Source organism: Balearica regulorum, chromosome W (assembly GCF_011004875.1).
Source record: "Balearica regulorum gibbericeps isolate bBalReg1 chromosome W, bBalReg1.pri, whole genome shotgun sequence".
Lineage (NCBI taxonomy): Eukaryota > Metazoa > Chordata > Aves > Gruiformes > Gruidae > Balearica > Balearica regulorum.
Window position 1 is genome coordinate 3,189,999 of NC_046219.1, and position 20,225 is coordinate 3,210,223.

General features: G+C 47.3%; 1 protein-coding gene and 1 long non-coding RNA gene across 2 annotated transcripts in view; both read left to right on the top strand.

The window, feature by feature from the left end:
• LOC142599342 (uncharacterized) overlaps positions 1-20,225 on the top strand; it is a 739,733-nt gene that overhangs the window by 30,446 nt on the left and 689,062 nt on the right.
• The window catches only part of LOC142599251 (uncharacterized), a 107,600-nt gene that overhangs the window by 11,814 nt on the left and 75,561 nt on the right, over positions 1-20,225 (top strand). Inside the window, exon 2 of the long non-coding RNA XR_012832880.1 lies at positions 10,150-10,193. This is a non-coding gene — a long non-coding RNA (uncharacterized LOC142599251). The remainder of the gene's footprint in view (positions 1-10,149; positions 10,194-20,225) is intronic.

Sequence of the window (20,225 nt, forward strand, 5' to 3'; positions counted from 1 at the left end):
CTTGAACTCGACATCATTAACCCGCAGACTGTGGGCATGGAACATGCCAGATACACCAGCTGCGAGCTCCAGATGCAGCATGCAGCAATCCAATACCGCACCCCATCTCTCCTGCCCTGAGAGACTGTCATGACAGATAGAGCCCAAAGTCATGGACTAAATGAACTCAACAGATATTTTTAGATGGATGGCACATAGACTAAGGGAATGATATCTGTGTATGTGTGTGTATATATATCTCAATGACAGGGAAAGTGGTGGTGATTAATTGGAAGTGTAGGATCTGGGCATGACCTACATGGTGTAGAATAAGGAGTGGATAATGTCCTGGTTTCAGCTAGGATAGAGGACAGCTCTGGGACAGTCTGGGTGGTGGTGGTGTACAGTTGTCAGTGAGAAACTACACTGTGTATCACCCGTTTTATATATTCTAAGTACTGTTGTTATTTTCCTCTTCTTTTGCTGTCCCAGTAAACTGTCCTTATCCCAACCCATGAGTTTTGCCTTTGTCTTCCGATTCTCCTCCCCATCCCGCCAGTGGAAGGAGGGGTGAGTGAGTGGCTGGGTGGTGCTCAGCTGCCAGCTGGGGGTAAACCATGGTTAACCCACCACACAGATATAACTCACCAATCAATTATCTTGCTTGATTTGAATATAAGCTGGCATAAATCTGTTTCTCATTACATTTGAACAGCAGTTTTCATAAGGGGGTCCTGGCCCGCAGCTGGAATTCCTGAGTCCTATTGACACAAAAACAGTAAAGACCTTATCCTGAGTGATCGCTTGCATGTTAGAGCAAATTCAGAAGAAATCAAAGGCAACAAATTAAATCTGAACTAAGACCTGCATCCAGACAAAACAGCTTACCTGCCCTATCTCTGCATGTTACAATGTGTACAAACCGTGTTCAGGTTTCTGCAATTCAGCTTTAAAATTTCTTAAATTTATCCTTTCATGTTGTTCTTCTCTTGCATTTATAGTGGCGCAAAGAGAAGAGTGAATATGGCCACACGTGATTTCTATGATTTACTCCTTTGTCTGGATCACCAACCAGGAAATTTCAAGGCTCATCCAGTTCAACTCATCTAGTGTAACAACATGACTGATGTATCGAGGGTACTTTAATTCTGGTTATCCCCAAGATCAGAAGAGACAGTTTACAGGTATTTTTCCCTGTTTTAGGTAATGACAATGCCTAAATTGGCTAAATCATAGAATCATAGAATGGTTTGGGTTGGAAGGGACCTTAAAGATCATCTAGTTCCAACACCCTGCCATGGGCAGGGACACCCTTCACTAGACCAGATTGCCCAAAGCCTCATCCAACCTGGCCTTGAACTCTTCCAGGGAGGGGGCCTCCACAACCTCTCTGGGCAACCTGTTCCAGTGCCTCACCACCCTCACAGAAAAGAATTTCTTTCTAACATCTAATCTAAATCAACCCTCCTTCAGCTTAAACCCATTACCCCTTGTCCTGTCACTACACTCCCTGATAAACAGTCCCTCCCCATCTTCCCTGTAGGCCCCCTTCAGGTACTGGAAGGCCACAATTAGATCTCCCTGGAGCCGCCTTTTCTCCAGGCCGAACAACCCCAACTCTCTCAGCCTGTCCTCATAGGAGAGGTGCTCCAGCCCTCTGATCAGCTTCATGGCCCTCCACTGGACTTGTTCCAACAGCTCCATGTCTCTCCTGTACTGGGGCCCCCAGAGCTGGATGCAGTACTCCAGGTGGGGTCTCACGAGAGCAGAGTAGAGGGGCAGGATCACCTCCCTCGACCTGCTGGTCACACCTCTTTTGATGCAGCCCAGGACACGGTTGGCTTTCTGGGCTGCAAGCGCACACTGCCGGCTCATGTTGAGCTTCTCATCAATCAATACCCCCAAGTCCTTCTCCTCAGGGCTGCTCTCAATCCATTCTCTGCCCAGCCTATAGTTGTGGTTGGGATTGCGCCGACCCACGTGCAGGACCTTGCACTTGGCATTGTTGAACTTCATGCGGTTCGCACAGGCCCACCTCTCCAGCCTGTCAAGGTCCCTCTGGATGGCATCCCTTCCCTCCAGCGTGTCGACCACACCACACAGCTTGGTGTCGTCGGCAACCTTGCTGAGGGTGCACTCGATCCCACTGTCCATGTCGCCGACAAAGATGTTGAACAGTGCCGGTCCCAGTACCGACCCCTGAGGAACGCCAACTCATCACTGTTCTCCACTTGGACGTTGAGCCGTTGACCACAGCTCTTTGAGTGCGACCATCCAGGCAATTCCTTATCCACCGAGTGGTCCATCCATCAAACCCATGTCTCTCCAATTTAGAGACAAGGATGTCATAGTGTCAAATGCCTTGCATAAGTCCAGGTAGATGACGTCTGTCGCTCTTCCCTTGTCCACCAATAAGGCTGTAACCCCATCATAGAAGGCCACCAAATTTGTCAGGCATGATTTGCCCTTAGTGAAGCCGTGTTGGCTGTCACCAATCACCTCCTTATTTTCCGTGTGCCTGAGCATATTCTCCAAGGTTTGCTCCATGATCTTGCCAGGCACGGAGGTGAGACTGACTGGCTTGTAGTTCCCTGGGTCTTCCTTTTTATACCCTTCTTAAAAATGGGGGTTATGTTCCCCCTCTTCCAGTCAGTGGGAACTTCGCCAGACTGCCAGGACTTCTCAAATATGATGGAGAGTGGCCTGGCCACTTCATCCGCCAGTTCCATCAGGACCTGCAGATGCAACTCATCAAGTCCCATGGACTTGTGCACCTTCAGGTTCCTTAGATATTCTCAAACCTGATCTTCTCCTACAGTGGGTGGTTCTGCATTCTCCCAGTCCCTGCCTTCTGTGACCTGGGCAGTGTGGCTCAAGCATTTGCCGGTGAAGACTGAGGCAAAAAGAAGTCATTGAGCACCTCAGCCTTCTCCATATCCTGGGTAACCAGGTTGCCCGTTTCATTCCGGAGGGGACTCACATTTTCCCTCGTCCTCCTTTTCTCACTGACATACCTATAGAAACTTTTCTTGTTGTCCTTGACGTCCCTGGCCAGATTTAATTCTGTCAGGGCTTTGGCTTTCCTCACCTGCTCCCTGACTGCTTGGACAGTTTCTCTATATTCCTCCCAGGCTACCTGCCCTTGCTTCCACCCTCTGAAGGCTTCCTTTTTTTGTCTGACTTTGCCCAGGAGCTCCTTGTTCATCCATGGGGGCCTCTTGGTGTTTTTGCTTGACTTCCTCTTCATTGGGATGCATCACTCCTGAGCTTGGAGGAGGTGACCCTTGAATATTAGCCAGCTGTCTTGGGCCCCTCTTTTCTCCAGGGATTTCTACCAAGCAGGTCCCTGAAGAGGCCAAAGTCTGCTCTCCTGAAGTCCAGGGTAGTGAGCTTGCTGCGCGCCCTCCTCGCTGCCCTGAGGATCCTGAATTCCACCATTTCGTGGTCACTGCAGCCAAGGCTGCCCTTGAGCTTGGCATCCCCTACCAGGCCCTCCTTATTGGTGAGAACAAGGTCCAGCATGGCCCCTCTCCTCATGGGTTCCTCTGTCACTTGGAGGAGAACGTTGTCATCAACACATTCCAGGAACTTCCTGGATTGCTTGCGCTCAGCTGTGTTGTCCCTCCAGCAGATGTCGGGGTGGTTGAAGTCCCCCATGAGGACCAGGGCTTGTGAGCGTAAGGCTGCTCCTATCTGCCTATAGAGGGCTTCATCTGCTTGGTCCCCCTGGTCAGGTGGCCTGTAGTAGCAGACCCTCACTATGATGTCCCCTGCCCCAGCCCTCCCTTTAATCCTGACCCATAAGCTCTCAGTTGGTTTCTCATCCATCCCCAGGTGGAGCTCCATGCACTCCAGCTGGTCATTGACATAGAGGACAACACCCCCTCCTCACCTGCCCTGCCTGTCCTTCCTAAAGAGCCTGTACCCTTCCATCCCACCACGTCTCTGTAATGCCAATAAGGTCATAGCCTTGCAGGCGCACACACGTCTCCAACTCCTCTTGTTTGTTCCCCATGCTCCGTGCGTTCGCGTAGAGGCATTTCAGTTGTGCCCCCGTTGAGGCTGACTTATTGGCTGGGGTGGCTGGGATTCTTTTGATGTATCTTCCCAGTGTTACCCCATTGGTTCCTGTTGCATCTGGAGCCCGCGGCTTGTCTCCTCTAGGCTTCGAGCATGCTGTAGTGCATCCAGCACATCTCTGAGCAGTAGGCCAAGGGCCCTTGCCAGCACCCCGTCCCTCCAACCTGGGCACATCATCCCACAACATGTTGCAGGCAAGCCTGATGTTATCCCCCTCCCCCTTCGAGCCTAGTTTAAAGCTCTCTCCATGAGCCCCAACTGAAATATAACTCAGTTTCCTTTTCCTGACCCATTTAGGCTGGTTGTATATTTCCCCTGCCACTTCTGGCATCTGCAATTCCTTTGAGGTTGCAACCACAGAGTGGTTCTGGCTCTTCAGACAATGCAGCACAGCAGCAAGCCTGTCCTCAGTGACAAGAAAACAGTGTTTTTGTAGCTTCCCTTCACTGCTTTTACTGGCAAATAAAAAAGGGAGACAATCTGCATTACAAAATACTTCATAGCTCATTGAAAGACACAGGAAAATTATTAGGCTGTAAACACAGGTTTAACCTATATTACATGACCTGTAATAGCAGCTGTAAATTTATCAGCCTATTTGGAAGCAATTAAAGTCAGAGATGTGGAGGTGAGCAATGTGGGAGAGAGTACAAAGGTGCAATAGCTGGCTTGAAACCTGAACTCCTCCAAATTTTGCCAAAGACAGGAGAAAATAATAATAAAAGATTATTTTTTTTGTTTCAAAAATCTCACAGCCTAGTTAATGGAGATAAGGCAGACAATCTTGATGTCTTCTATTTCAGGATGGGTAATTTTTAATATTTTTTTTTTTTTGTAAGCTACGTCAAGCAAATACAAGCTTTTAGGTTCACAGCAAAAGAGAGGTGGGACAAGATTATTTTACATGTGTTCCTACTCAGGATTCAAACTTTTGGAGTCCTGACCTTACAAATGCCTTACAGGTCTTATGCCAGCCTGCTAAGCCAGGCTGAAATGGGGACCTCAAAATGTCTTCAATGAATATTTAGCCTGTTAAATATTGTGGCTGAGAAATTAAAACTAAAAAGCTCCATCTGATCTCAGTAAGCCCATCTTATTCTTGAAGTAGCTTCTCACACAAGAGTTAGAAGGCAATGTTTGGGGCCAATGGAGTGTTTCGTCTTTATATTATTGACAGCAAACTTGGAACTTTAGTATAGACATTTAAATTTATATGCATTTCTCAAAGGGAAAAAATCATACTATGATATTGGAACTGATGTCATGTTTCTAAAGGAAAAGAAAATGCTCAGTGTGTGACTTCATAGATAAAACAGTGAAGATGATTGCCATGCTTAAATAATAATGAGAAAGCTTCATTTTTGGTTTCTCCATGTCATGTTAGACCTGCAGATTTAACATGAGATGCAAGAGTGCATTTTCTCTAGAGAAATCAAGTTTTCTTTGTGGTTTGTCATAGTGCTTAAGGTGTAACTAAAAGTAGACACCGTTGTCAAACAGCTGTCAAGGTGCTGGAAGCAATAGCAATTAGAAATCTGGAAGATGAGTTAAGAAAATAGGAACAAAAAGTCACCTGCTTGCTAAAAATTAAGAATTTTTACTTTAGGAATAGACAAGGATTCAAGGGAAAAATTTGATTTGCATCTAACACAGAAAAAGTGGGAAAAGGGAAAGTGGGAAAAAAAAGAAAGGGAAGAAACATAAAAGCAAAAACAAAAAAAAAATACAAATACAGAAAGGAGAAATATAAAGAAATTTGAAAGCAGAAGTAGAGTGTGGGGAAAAAAAAGGACAAAAAAATAGATTTTTTCATTTCTATGATCCACACAAATGACCCAATTAAATACCATAGAGCTTACATGAAAGACAGAATTGTCAAAACACTAATAGTACAGCTAATGGAAGTATGGAAAGATTTAGGTACATGTGCAAGGACACAAAAAGTCTAGGGTAGAAGTACACCATGAAGCCAGTGAAACTCTACACACTAGCACAGCTTCCAAAGCCTCTTTTGTTTCAAGATAAAATAGAGAAGGGGTAGTGCACTGAAACAAGGAACAAACTGACAAAATCTCAGCTCCTGAGGAACCATCACCTTTCAATTAACAATAAAATCCCAGACTTAAGACTTGTCCCATGAATTGGAAAAATAAACATCAGGAAGTGATGAAATCCTGCAAAGTCTCCCATCTAGTACTAATTTTTCTTTTTCTGTGATTGCATTATCAGATAGTCCTTAATATTCTAGTCTTGAGTTATTTTTTCCCCACAAGCATTGATTCATTTTGCACATTGGCGGGGTAGGACACACATCATACCTTCAATATCACATTTTATTCTCCCTCATGCAACGTGCAGGCCTGGGGCTTGTTTACCTCACACCATCCAAACCCTCCATAACTTGTCAACTACTTATGGACTTTTCCATGATGCTCATCTCTGTAGTATCCAAATGTCTAGTCGACATGCACGAATCCACCTCTGCAACCCCTCTGTGAGGCAGGGCAGCATTTCTCATTCTCTTTGAATCTGATATTGAGATGAGCCACCGAGTGTTATTGATGTGCAACATGATTCAAGGGCCTGTTTCAGACCAAAAGAAATCAAAGGAGTTTCTCTGTTAACTTAGCTGGGCTTTGAATCACCCTGTGTATCAAGAAATTGTCATCATTTGGTTTACATCAGCTCAGAAAGCATCTGGGCTGTCCACTAGAATACTAATTCCATCATTTTATGTCATATAATATTAAAGGGAATACTATAATTTATTTCTATAATAAAGTTGAGCTGAGATGTGCTTTGGCAGCAAGACCAGTGAGGATCTATTCCCCAGAGGTAGTTTGCATGCAGTCACCCTATTTTGAAGCCTAAGATAAATTACTGACCTTTGCTTGCTTGCTCCAGCAAGCAAATCGAGTCCACCCTTATAGACACAGCCTAAAGAGACTAAACGCAGGACAGCTGCATCTAACCCTGTAGGTCTGTAATGCTTGAAAGAAATGACCGCTCACTAAGTAATACACCTGGCTATACATGGCTAGATTGACTCTTTAGATATCATACAACAGATGGAAATCATCTTACCTAACATGTATGTCTAAAAACTGGCTGTTTAAGCTAAGCCAGGTGTCTGGGTGTCACGTAAAAGGTGCGAGTCTGATGTGTGGCTGAGGGAGGCCCTCCCATTGAGTCACAAGGTTCAGAAAGGACCCCCTTGCTTTCTAAACTCCTTCTCAGAGAGGAGCCTAGGTGCGGCTAGGTCCAGCCTTAGTCCCAGACTTGGTCAATGGTTTATGTATAAAGGATTATATATATAACCACATATCAGAGTCAACATTTGCCTGTCAGAGCCCCCAAAGGACTTTCACTGAGACAGTTTCACAAAGTTGAAACTAATAGAAAGTTTATTAAAGCAACAGATATAAAGAGTTCAGAATTGCCATTAATAAATGCACTTACTGCAATAGCACTAATATATGACTATGATTATAATTATAATGCTAGCAAAATATTATCCCAGCTATTCTCACCAAAAAGGTGAAATCACAATTGCTTACCAAGAAGGCATCCCTGTCTTGGGTGGAGGAGAAGGAGCACAGCCTGTCGACTGCCTCTTCGGGGTCTTCAATTTCTTCTCTCCCCCCACAGGGGTAACTTCCTCAATATCCTTTATACCCCAGTCTTAGCTGTTCCCTCCCTGGGGTGACGTTTAACATGATTTGGGTGGAGAGTCAAGTACTATAGTCATATATGTTTAGCACATACTCCTTTTAGCTCATTAGCATATCTATGGGTGTCAACTTGAATATTCATTTCACGGATGATGTGGTTTAGCCGCAGCCGAGCACCACGGCATCTGAGCACCACCCCTCCCCCGGTGGGATGAGGAGGAGAATGGAAAAACAAAGGAAAAGCCTGGTGGGCTGGGATAAGGACAGTTTACTGGGACAGCAAGGGAGAAGGAAACAATCAACAACAGTACAGATAACAGATATTCACAACGGGTGATAACAGAAAGCAATTTACCAATCCGAAGACCGACCGGACGCTCAGCCCGTCCCGGAGCCACGCCGAACCCACGCCAAGCCCGCCCCTCCCCGACTAGCCCCCTTTTATGGTGAGCATGATGTCACATGGTATGGAATAGCCCCCTGGCCAGCTTGGCTCACCTGTCCTGGCTCCTTGTGAAAATTAACTCTATCCTAGCCAGAACCAGGACAACGGACAATTAAGCAAAAGGTCTCACTCCAGGCACCATGGCCTTCAAGATTCTGTGTAGAAACCATCTGTGGGATGCCGGACTTGTCCAGGCTTGTTGGTGCCGAATACAGGGCCATTATGAGCCAGCAGAAGGGGCCCTGGGGGAGTCCAGCTTGGGCGAGAGCAGGGATTGAGCAACTTGCTTATCTTGCACTGATAAGCACTGGACCTGAACAGGGGCAGGAGATGAGCAATTTGTTCATCTTAACAAGATGCAGCGCCTGACGGGTCTCCTCCTTAATCAACTAAGTGATGCCTGGGGTGAGGGGGAGCCTTCACAGCCTGATGTTACTTTGGTAAAACTAAACAGACCACTGCTCCTCTACACTGAACACCTTTGTTCTCCACCACTTCCCCCCCCAGCCCCGATCAACTGCACAAGCCTTCTTAAGGGCCAATCGACACACAATACCTGACTTAGTCCCACCTCGCCAAAAGTATAAATCTGGCATTTAGAATCCTCTTTTTTGAGGACGAGAACTCCAACTATCCGGACGGGCCGACGGGCCTGGACCTCTCTCCTCCCCAAGCAGGGATGCCTCTTTGGTAAGACTTGCACCTCCGATTATGTCGGATGTTACCCCGGGAAAACTATCATTAACAAAAGCGCTGAACTATTAACTTGAGCTCAAAATTGTTGCAGTTTTAGTGCATTTATCAACGGCAATTCCGAACTTTTATATCTGTCGCCTCAATAAATTACCTATTTTTTCTTTTCAACTTTGCGAAACTGTTTCAGTGAAAGTCCTTAGTGGGGCTCTGACAGGCAAACGTTGACTCTGATAAGTGGCTATACACATAATCCTTTAGACATGAACCATTGACCAAGTCTGGGACTAAGGCTGGACCTAGCCGCACCTAGGCTCCTCTCTGAGAAGGAGTTTAGAAAGCAAGGGGGTCCTTTCTGAACCTTGTGACTCAACGGGAGGGCCTCCCTCAGCCACACATCAGACTTGTACCCTTTCACGCAACACCATCTACCTGTTTATTCGGCATTCTCTAGCCAAAACAGGGGCATCTTGCTGCCCTAAGACTCCCTCCTTTGGCTGCTTCTCATACCAACCTTGTGGATCTCCATCCACAGTGTTTGTATAAGAGATAAGCGGACATCAATGTTTTTAACCTCTTAGGTGCAATTCCCAGACTGGGCTCTCCCTTTTGTCACATGAAAGACTCGCATCATGACAGAGTGACTCATATGAAGTTTGGTGCCTCTCTACATCATAATTTCTCTTAGTATGAATTGTGGGATATTGGTCCATTATAAATAATATGAACACATTACTCCAGAGCAGAGTTTTGACCCTTTCCATTCAAATCTGTTCCTCTTTTAAATGACATTTTCTGTGCTCCTGTGGTGGGTTGACCCTGGCTGGGGGCCAGGTGCCCACCAGAGCCACTCTATCACTCCCCTCATTCACCAGACAGGGGAGAAAAGGTATAACGAAAAGCTTATGGGTTGAGATAAGGACAGGGAGAGATCACTCACTAATTATCGTCACGAGCAAGACAGACCGAACTGAGAGAGGGAATTCATCTAATTTATTACTAAGCAAAACAGAGTAGAGGAATGAGAAATAAAATCAACTCTTAAAACACCTCCCCCCACCCCTCCCATCTTCCCAGGCTCAACTTCACTCCCGGCTTCAACCTTCACCCCCCCTCAATGGCACAGGGTGGGACGGGGAATGTGGGTTACAGTCAGTTCATCACATGTTGTTTCTTGCCACTTCGTTGTCCTCAGGGGGAGGACTCCTCTCATCATTCCCCTGCTCCAGCATGGAGTCCCTCTCACGGGAGACAGTCCTCCACGAACTGCTCCAGTGTGAGTCTCTCCCACAGGGTGCAGACCTTCAGGAGCAAACTGCTCCAGCGTGGGTCCCCCACGGGGTCACAAGTCCTGCCAGCAAACCTGCCCTGGCGTGGGATCCTCTCTCCATGGATCCACAGGTCCTGCCAGGAGCTTGCTCCAGCATGGGCTTCCCAGGGGGTCACAGCCTCCTTCAGGTGCCTCCACCTGCTCTGGCGTGGGGTCCTCCATGGGCTGCAGGGGGACAGCCTGCCTCACCATGGTCTTCACCATGGACTGCAGGGGGATCTCTGCTCCGGCACCTGGAGCACCACCTCCCCCTCCTTCTGCACTGACCTTGGTGTCTGCAGAGTTTCTTACATCTTCTCACTCCTCTCTCCGGCTGAAAAAGCTCTCTCTAACTGTTTTTTCTCTTTCTTAAATATGTTATCCCAGAGGCGCTGATTGGCTTGGCCTTGGCCAGCGGCGGGTCCGTCTTGGAGCTGGCTGGCATTGGCTCTGTCAGACACAGGGGAAGCTTCTAGGAGCTTCTCACAGAAGCCACCCCTGTAGCCCCCCCGCTACCAAAACTTTGCCATGCAAACCCAACACAGATCCTCATACAAAAAACAAAAGAAATCAATAAGCAAACCTGCATGCAGTTACATAAAATCTTTTTCTATGTTTTGATTAGTTTTAAGATACTGATTTGGCCACAGCTGCTGATAAATATTCAGTGGAGTCTGTTGTCTTTAAGGAATCTTGAATTATTACCTGCTGTCCTGGTTCTGGCAAGGATAGAGTTAATTTCCCAAGGAGCCAGGACAGGTGAGCCAAGCTGGCCGGGGGCTATTCCATACCATGTGACATCATGCTCACCATAAAAGGGGGCTAGTCGGGCAGGGGTGGGTTCGGCCTGTCGGCGTGGCTCCAGGACAGGTGGAGCGTCCGGTCGGTCGGTCGGTCGGTCGGTCGGTCGGTCGGTCGGTCGGTCGGTCGGTCGGTCGTGGGATTGGTAAAATCGTTCTCTGTTATCACCATTGTTACTATCTGTTATCAGCACTGTTGATTGTTCTCCCTCTCCCTTGCTGTCCCAGTAAACTGATCTTATCCCAACCCTCGAGGCTTTGCCGTTGTTTTTCCGTTCTCCTCCCCAGCCTGCCGGGGGAGGGGTGAGCCAGCGGCGCGTGGCACTTAGCTACCGGCTGGGGCTAAACCACGTCAGTCCTTTTTGGCGCCCAACGTGGGGCCCGAGGGGTTGTGATAACGACAAGTCTGACCCAAGTGTGTTAAAACAAAGTTGTTATAAGCATTTATAATGTTACTGAAACAGTCACTGGTCATAATGATGTTCTATTTGGTCACATGGCTCTGTTTTGTAAACCCGTGTTTACTCTGTGTAATCCCTGTGGTGCTGTTTATCACCTCTGGGAGAGGGGTTCCTGTTCTCATGTTGTTGTATTGTGTGATAATGGCTTATGATAAGATATCATTGACAGTCATGGGTCTGAGCTGGTATGTGTATGTAGCATTTTGCTCAGGCCCATACCTCAGTCAATATCTTTCAGAATTGATTAATAATTGGACCCAATCTATGGGGAAGACAGGGGGAGATACCTTCTCCCACTCTTTCACCTCCCCTTTTCCCTTTTGGTTGGTTACAACAATTTTTGAGAATTTTGAATATCCTTGGAATGTTCAGGCCAGTATATTCCTATTGCTAGGTCTCCTGCATGCTTTCCCACTCCTGTTCAGGGGTAGCAAAAATTTTTTCAAGAGTACCACCCAGGGATCTTCCCCAAGGCTGAGTGGTCATGGCTGGCATGGCATGTGGGAGAGTATGGGTGGGTATCTAGAGACCTTTTCACCCCCAATGGTTTGGAGCTTCACTCCTGAACAACTGCAAGACCCTGATAAAATGGTAGAATATTTGAAAGGAAAATGCTGTGGGGATTCTAAGGAGACACAACTTGCTGTGCTGGGCCCTGGCCACAATCTATCAAACACTGCTTGATAGTAGACAGCACCATCCAGAGGGAGAGAGCGGACCCTCAGGCACTGCAGCTACCCAAACCCCCGCGACAGGCACTGCAGCTACCCAAACCCCTGCGACAGGCACTGTAGTCGAGCCAAAAGATCAACCCACACCAGTATCAGTTGCCCCTATACACAAAAAGAAATACACAAGGAAATCGGTTCGATTAGTGAAAGATGATGATGAACCAGGGCCATCACGAGAACAAGAAGAAGAGCCAGAACCAGAAGTGATTACTCGATCCCTGTCCCTGAGTGAGCTGCGAGATATGCGGAAAGATTTCAGCCGCCTTCCAGGGGAGCATATTATTACCTGGCTGCTCCGCTGCTGGGATAACGGGGCCAGTAGCCTGGAACTGGAGGGCAGGGAGGCCAAGCAGCTGGGATCCCTGTCTAGGGAAGGGGGCATTGACAAAGCAATTGGGAAGAAGGCACAGGCCCTCAGCCTCTGGAGGCGACTCCTGTCAAGTGTGAGGGAGAGGTATCCTTTCAGTGAAGATGTCGTATGTCGGCCAGGCAAGTGGACCCCCCTGGAGAGAGGTATTCAATATCTGAGGGAATTAGCTGTCTGGGAGATGGTTTATTATGATCCGGACAATGCACAGTTGCCCACAGACCCCGATGAAGTCCAGTGTACCCGACCCATGTGGCAAAAATTTGTGCGAAGTGCACCATCATCATACGCCAACTCACTGGCAGTAATCGACTGGAAAAGTGAAGAGGCACCCACGGTGGATGAAATGGCTGGCCGACTCCGGCAATATGAAGAGAGCCTTTCTTCCTCCCTCGTCTCGGCTGTGGAGAAACTGTCTCAGGACGTCTGGCAACTCAAAGAGGATATGTCTTACTCCCCACCTGTACAGACCCGCATTTCAGCTGTTAGGAGTAAGCGTTTTTCTGCTCCAGAGAGGGGATATACAGCATACACACCACGAGGTATCCTGTGGTTTTTCTTGCGTGACCATGGAGAAGACATGAGGAAATGGGATGGGAAGCCCACCTCAACCCTGTGGGCACGCGTACATGAGCTACAAGGCAAGACAGCTGTAAGAAGGGACCCTTCCAGAAAGAATGCTGCTCCAGTTTCCACCGGGCAGCCCCCCAGACCAAGTGAAAGGCCAGATCGCACTTCTGATCCTCTTGAAGGGACTTCTAAGTCCTTTTTGCAAGAGGTGAGTATTGACTATGATGAGCAGGATTAGAGGGCCCCTGCCTCCAGCCAGGTGGAGGAAAGGGACAACAGGGTTTATTGGGCTGTGTGGATCCGATGGCCTGGCACATCAAACCCACAAGAGTACAAGGCCCTAGTGGACACGGGTGCACAGTGTACCCTAATGCCATCGAACTATGAAGGGGTGGAACCGATATCTATTTCTGGTGTGACGGGGGGATCCCAACAGTTGACTCTGTTGGAGGCTGAAGTAAGTCTAACTGGGAATGAGTGGCAAAAGCACCCCATTGTGACTGGGCCGGAGGCTCCATGCATCCTGGGCATAGACTACCTCCGGAGAGGGTATTTCAAAGACCCAAAAGGTTACAGGTGGGCTTTTGGAATAGCTGCCTTAGAAGCGGAGGAAATTGAACCATTGTCTAGTTTGCCTGGTGTCTCGGAGGACCCTTCTGTTGTAGGGTTGCTGAAGGTTGAAGAGCAACAGGTGCTGATTGCTACTACAACTGTGCACCGGTGGCAATACCGCACCAACAGAGACTCCCTGGTTCCCATCCACAAACTAATTCATCAACTGGAGGGTCAGGGAGTGATCAGCAGAACCCCCTCACCCTTTAACAGTCCCATATGGCCAGTGCGGAAGTCCAATGGAGAGTGGAGGCTGACGGTAGACTATCGTGGCCTGAATGAAGTCACACCGCCCATGAGCGCTGCCGTGCCGGATATGCTGGAACTTCAATATGAACTGGAGTCAAAGGCAGCCAAATGGTATGCCACAATTGATATAGCTAATGCATTTTTCTCGATCCCTTTGGCAGCAGAGTGCAGGCCACAGTTTGCCTTCACTTGGAGGGGCGTCCAGTACACCAGGAATCGACTGCCCCAGGGGTGGAAACACAGCCCCACCATCTGCCATGGACTGATCCAGGCTGCACTGGAAAAGGGTGAAGCCCCAGAGCACCTGCAATACATTGATGACATCATTGTATGGGGCAACTCAGCAGAGGAAGTTTCTGAGAAAGGGAAGAGAATAATCCAAATCCTGCTGCAGGCTGGCTTTGCCACAAAACCAGCTAAGGTGAAGGGGCCTGCGCAGGAAATCCAATTTTCAGGAATAAGGTGGCGTGGTGGGCGGCGTCAAATCCCTATGGATATTATCAACAAAATAGCAGCCATGTCCCCACCAACCAACAAAAAGGAGACACAGGCCTTCTTAGGTGTTGTGGGTTTTTGGCGAATGCACATTCCAAATTACAGTTTGATAGTAAGCCCTCTCTACCATGTAACCCGGAAGAAGAATGATTTCAAATGGGGCCCTGAGCAACGACAAGCTTTTGAACAAATTAAACAAGAAATAGTTCATGCCGTAGCTCTTGGGCCAGTCCGGGCAGGACCAGATGGGAAAAATGTGCTGTACACTGCAGCCGGGGAGAATGGCCCTACCTGGAGTCTCTGGCAGAAAGCACCAGGGGAGACTCGAGGTCGACCCCTGGGGTTTTGGAGTCGGGGATACAGAGGATCCGAGGCCCACTACACTCCAACGGAAAAAGAGATATTGGCAGCCTACGAAGGGGTTCGAGCTGCTTCAGAGGTGATTGGCACTGAAGCACAGCTCCTCCTGGCACCCCGACTGCCAGTGCTGGGCTGGATGTTCAAAGAGAGGGCTCCTTCTACACATCATGCAACCGATGCTACGTGGAGTAAGTGGGTTGCACTGATCACACAACGGGCTAGAATAGGAAGCCCCAATCGTCCAGGGATTCTGGAAGTGATCACAGACTGGCCAGAAGGGAAAGATTTCGGAATGTCGCCAGAGGAGGAGGTGACACGTGCTGAAGAAGCCCCACCGAATAATAAACTGCCAGAAGATGTGAAACCATATGCCCTCTTCACTGATGGGTCCTGTCGCATTGTGGGAAAGCATCGAAGGTGGAAGGCCGCTGTATGGAGTCCTACACGGCGAGTTGCAGAAGCTGCTGAAGGAGAAGGTGAATCGAGCCAGTTTGCAGAGGTGGAAGCCATCCAGCTGGCTGTAGATATTGCTGAAAGAGAAAAGTGGCCAACGCTGTACCTCTACACTGACTCATGGATGGTGGCCAATGCCCTGTGGGGGTGGTTACAGCAGTGGAAGCGGAGCAACTGGCAGCGCAGAGGGAAACCCATCTGGGCTGCCCCACTGTGGCAAGATATTGCTGCCCAGCTAGAGAAGCTGGTTGTAAAGGTACGTCATGTAGATGCCCATGTACCCAAGAGTCGGGCCACTGAGGAACATCAGAACAACCAGCAGGTGGATCAGGCTGCCAAGATTGAAGTGGCTCAGGTGGATTTGGACTGGCAGCGTAAGGGTGAATTATTTCTAGCTCGGTGGGCCCATGACACTTCAGGTCATCAAGGAAGAGATGCGACATATAGATGGGCCCGTGATCGAGGGGTGGACTTGAGCATGGATGCCATCTCACAGGTCATCCATCAATGTGAAACGTGCGCTGCAATCAAGCAAGCCAAGTGGGTAAAGCCTTTCTGGTATGGAGGATGATGGCTGAAATATAAATATGGGGAAGCATGGCAAATTGACTACATCACGCTCCCACAAACCCGCCAAGGCAAGCGTTATGTTCTTACAATGGTGGAAGCAACCACTGGGTGGCTGGAAACATATCCTATGCCCCATGCCACTGCCCGGAACACTCTCCTGGGTCTTGAAAAGCAAGTCCTGTGGTGACATGGCACCCCAGAGAGAATTGAGTCAGACAACAGGACTCATTTTCAGAACAACCTCATAGACACCTGGGCCAAAGAGCATGGTATTGAGTGGGTGTATCACATCCCCTATCATGCGCCAGCCTCTGGGAAAGTTGAAAGGTGTAATGGGCTGCTAAAAACTACCCTGAGAGCAATGGGTGGTGGGACCCTCAAACACTGGGATACGCATTTAGCAAAGGTCACCTGGTTAGTTAACACTAGGGGATCTGCCAATCAAGCTGGCCCTGCCCAGTCAAAATTCCCACGCCCAGTAGAAGGGGATAAAGTTCCTGTAGTGCACATGAAAAATATGTTGGGTAAAACAGTTTGGGTCACCCCTGCTTTAGGCAAAGGCAAGCCCATCTGTGGGATTGCTTTTGCTCAGGGACCAGGGTACACTTGGTGGGTGATGAGAAAAGATGGGGAAGTCTGGTGTGTACCCCGAGGGGATTTGATTTTGGGTGAAAATAGCCAATAAATTAAATTGCATGATGTTAATAGCTATATGCTGTATCAATGGTATGACCATAAGAATCACCCAAAACTAATGAAGGATGGACTTTGAAACTGAACAAAGTGCCACGATGATGGAACTAGAACTGCCTTCAACTGGTACCCAGAAACTTTATCGAAAAATCACATCTTTGTCATCCAGACTGTGAGCATGGACCATACCAGATACACCAGCCGTGAAAACTCTGGATGCAGCATGCAACAATCCAGCAGCATGCACCATTGCTCCTGCTCTGAGAGACTGTAATGGTGGATGGAACCCAAAGCCATGGACTAAATGAACTCGACAGACATTTTAGAGCGATAGCCCATAGAGTAAGGCAATGAGTTCTGTAAAATAATCTGGGCATGACGTAGATGGTATGGAATAAGGGGTGGATAATGTCCTGGTTCTGGCAAGGATAGAGTTAATTTCCCAAGGAGCCAGGACAGGTGAGCCAAGCTGGCTGGGGGCTATTCCATACCATGTGATGTCATGCTCACCATAAAAGGGGGCTAGGCGGGCAGGGGCGGGCTCGGCGTGTCGGCGTGGCTCCGGGACGGGTCGAGCATCCGGTCGGTCGTCGGATCGGTAAAATCGTTCTCTGTTATCACCCATTGTTACTATCTGTTATCAGTACTGTTGTTGATTGTTTCCCTCTCCCTTGCTGTCCCAGTAAACTGCCCTTATCCCAACCCTCGAGGCTTTGCCGTTGTTTTTCCGTTCTCCTCCCCATCCCGCCAGGGGAGGGGTGAGCGAGCGGCGCGTGGCACTTAGCTACCGGCTGGGGCTAAACCATGTCACCTGCTTTCAGAAATTTTAAGGAAGTTATATTAGTTTTCAGGAAAATTGCTTTGCATCATTTGGAACAGGTGGTGTTCTGGAAGTGAAATTCCACTTTATGTAGAAAGCCAGAAGCATTCAACCATGAGTTTCCAATGTGCCATCTAAAGTTCATAGACTTTGAATAACCATGAAAGTAGGTTTGGGTATTCAGTGGTTACAATAATACCATCAGTTGTCAGAACAACATGGGAAGTTATGTTATCTTTGATGTCTTTCTTCAGGAGCTTGAATCTCTCAGCTCATTTGAAAAGTAAAGGAATCTACCTAACACTGATGGGCTATGAAGAAAAGACCTTCAAAAGTGAAATAGGTGAATTCCAATTGAATAGAAGGGAAAAGAAATAAGACCTAAAAGAATTTTTTAAATATTACTTGATTTTTAAGACAACTTCATTATTTTATATTTTTCATGGTATTTTAATGTCTGCATTAAAATTCCACTATAGTTTCTATGTGGCAATTTTTTTTAAAAAAAGTACCCCACCTGAATGATAATTATCAGTCACAATATGTCAAACCAAACATAAGATACTGCTTTATGTCTTGAACATCTCAGTTACCTTCAATAGCAGAGGTTATGAACAAGAAATGTGACATTTTAAAAATTCTGTGTATAAATACACCCATTTTTAAAGCAGCATTGCTTTAGTTTAATGTTTGCCTTCCTTATATTTTCAAGAATCAGGGGATTAAGGAGATAGTTTCACAAAATGATACAAACAAGGAGTATTAAACATTTATTACCATGTCATTTTGGGTTTGTGTGGCAAGGTTTTGGTAGCGGGGAGGGTCTACAGGGGTGGCTTCTGCCAGAAGCTGCCCCTGTGTCTGATAGAGCCGATGCCAGCCAGCTCCAAGATGGACCCGCCGCTGGCCAAGGCCGAGCCAATCAGTGACAGTGGTAGCGCCTCTGTGATAACATATTTAAGAAGGAAAAAAAACCCCTAGCAGCAGCTTTTGCAGCCAGAGAAGATGTGAGACACTTTGCAGACACTAAGGTCAGTGAAGAAGGAGGGGGAGGAGGTGCTCCAGGCACCGGAGCAGAGATCCTCCTGCAGCCTGTGGTGAAGACCATGGTGAAGCAGGCTGTCCCCCTGCAGCCCATGGAGGGAGGATGAGGGGGTGTAGCGATTCCACCTGCAGCCTGTGGAGGACCCCATGCCGGAGCAGGTGGAGGCACCTGAAGGAGGCTGTGACCCCGTGGGAAGCCCACGCTGGAGCAAGCTCCTGGCAGGACCTGTGGAGTACTCAGAGAGGGTAACTGTGTAAATAAAGCTCATTCAGTCTATACATATTATTGGGGAATAAATCTACATGCAGTGACACTCATGTCTTCTATATTATCTGTTGTCAGATGCTTTACTTTTAAGTCCTGTGTATGTTTGGACACTTTCATTTCCAGGACACCTATTTTTTTAATCACGGCAGATTTTTAGGCACCTCCGTCTGATAACTGTTAGTGGTTTATGAAGAATAAATTGATGCCTAATGTGACATGCCTAGTTTGTTCTGAGAAGCAGAGGCAGCTAGCAGAGATGCTGTTCATATTGTTTATACCTACATATTTTGAGCTTTCTGAGGAACTGTACCACAAATTAATTCAATTTGTTTCGCTACCTGCTGCTTTTTCCTGCAAGGCTTTTTTTTTTTTTTTAAAAGCAAACTACTCTGTATATGATCTCATTCTGTTTCCTTTTGGAGCTATGCCTGTGTCACAAAATCTGTTGTTACAACTGAAATGGAAATTCTCAGAGGACATCCAGAACTCATGGTAAACATTTCTCCTGTCTCCTGAGACAGCTGCAAATCATTTATATCCTCATTAAATCCACAGGACCTAATGATACCTGTGAATATTGAAATATTAAGATCAATTCAAGCAATTAGAGCCATTGCTCAATAGATGTAACCAAACAAAAGGGAAACCATTGTAACTTAGAAAATAATGAGTTGTAAGGTAAGCAGCTCTGGAACAATCTCATTCTAAACAGCTCGGCCTTGGAAGAACAGATGCGCAAAGATAAGAAAGTTACAAGGTGATCACAAAACCAGCCTTGAGGGATAAGGTATATGTGATACCAGGACTGAGTCTGAAGACCCCCGATGACCACCCGGAGGTGCCGACAAACATGGGCGAAAGACATTAGAATATGCTAACGAGTTCCCAGAAAATCCATGAATGTGATAAGCACTACTCGGAAATATACTGAATATGTCTATTAACATAGTAGAAATACTTGCTAGTTTTGTCTTTTGGGTGTGCACGTTAGGTGGAGTTATCCCCCGTGCACCCAGCGCTGCAATAAAGAATGCCTGCTTTCTAAAACTTCAAAATAAGTCTGAGAGAGTGAATTATTTTGCCGCTTTCCGGTAACAGATTTTGGCGACCCAGATGGGACACTGCTCTTGAACATCGGCGGATCTGAGGGATCGCAGGACCTCCGGCCGGCACCGAGGGATTCTCGGGGAGAACCTCCGATCCACGGACCAAAGAGTTCTGAGCAAGGACCATCAATAAGGTCAAGGCATTCTTTCAGTATTATTTTCTGTTGCCTGCCCATCAGTCGTAGGGAAAGCTGCGCAGGGTTGGGCTGTATCCCTGGGGCAAAGGGAAAGTACCCTTTGATTGAAACTGAAGGATAAGTCTCCTTCCTGAAACCGAAGTTCTTTGTCTGTTGAATGTTGAATACGGGCCGTGATCGTAATTGTGTGGTTTTGTCTTTGTGGTTATAGTGTTTGTAAGTGCATATTACTGTTGTAAAAAGCTGGGGTTAAATTGTTTTGTGCCCTGTTTTTAAAATGGAAATTGGAACTTCTAAAAGGGAATTGATCTT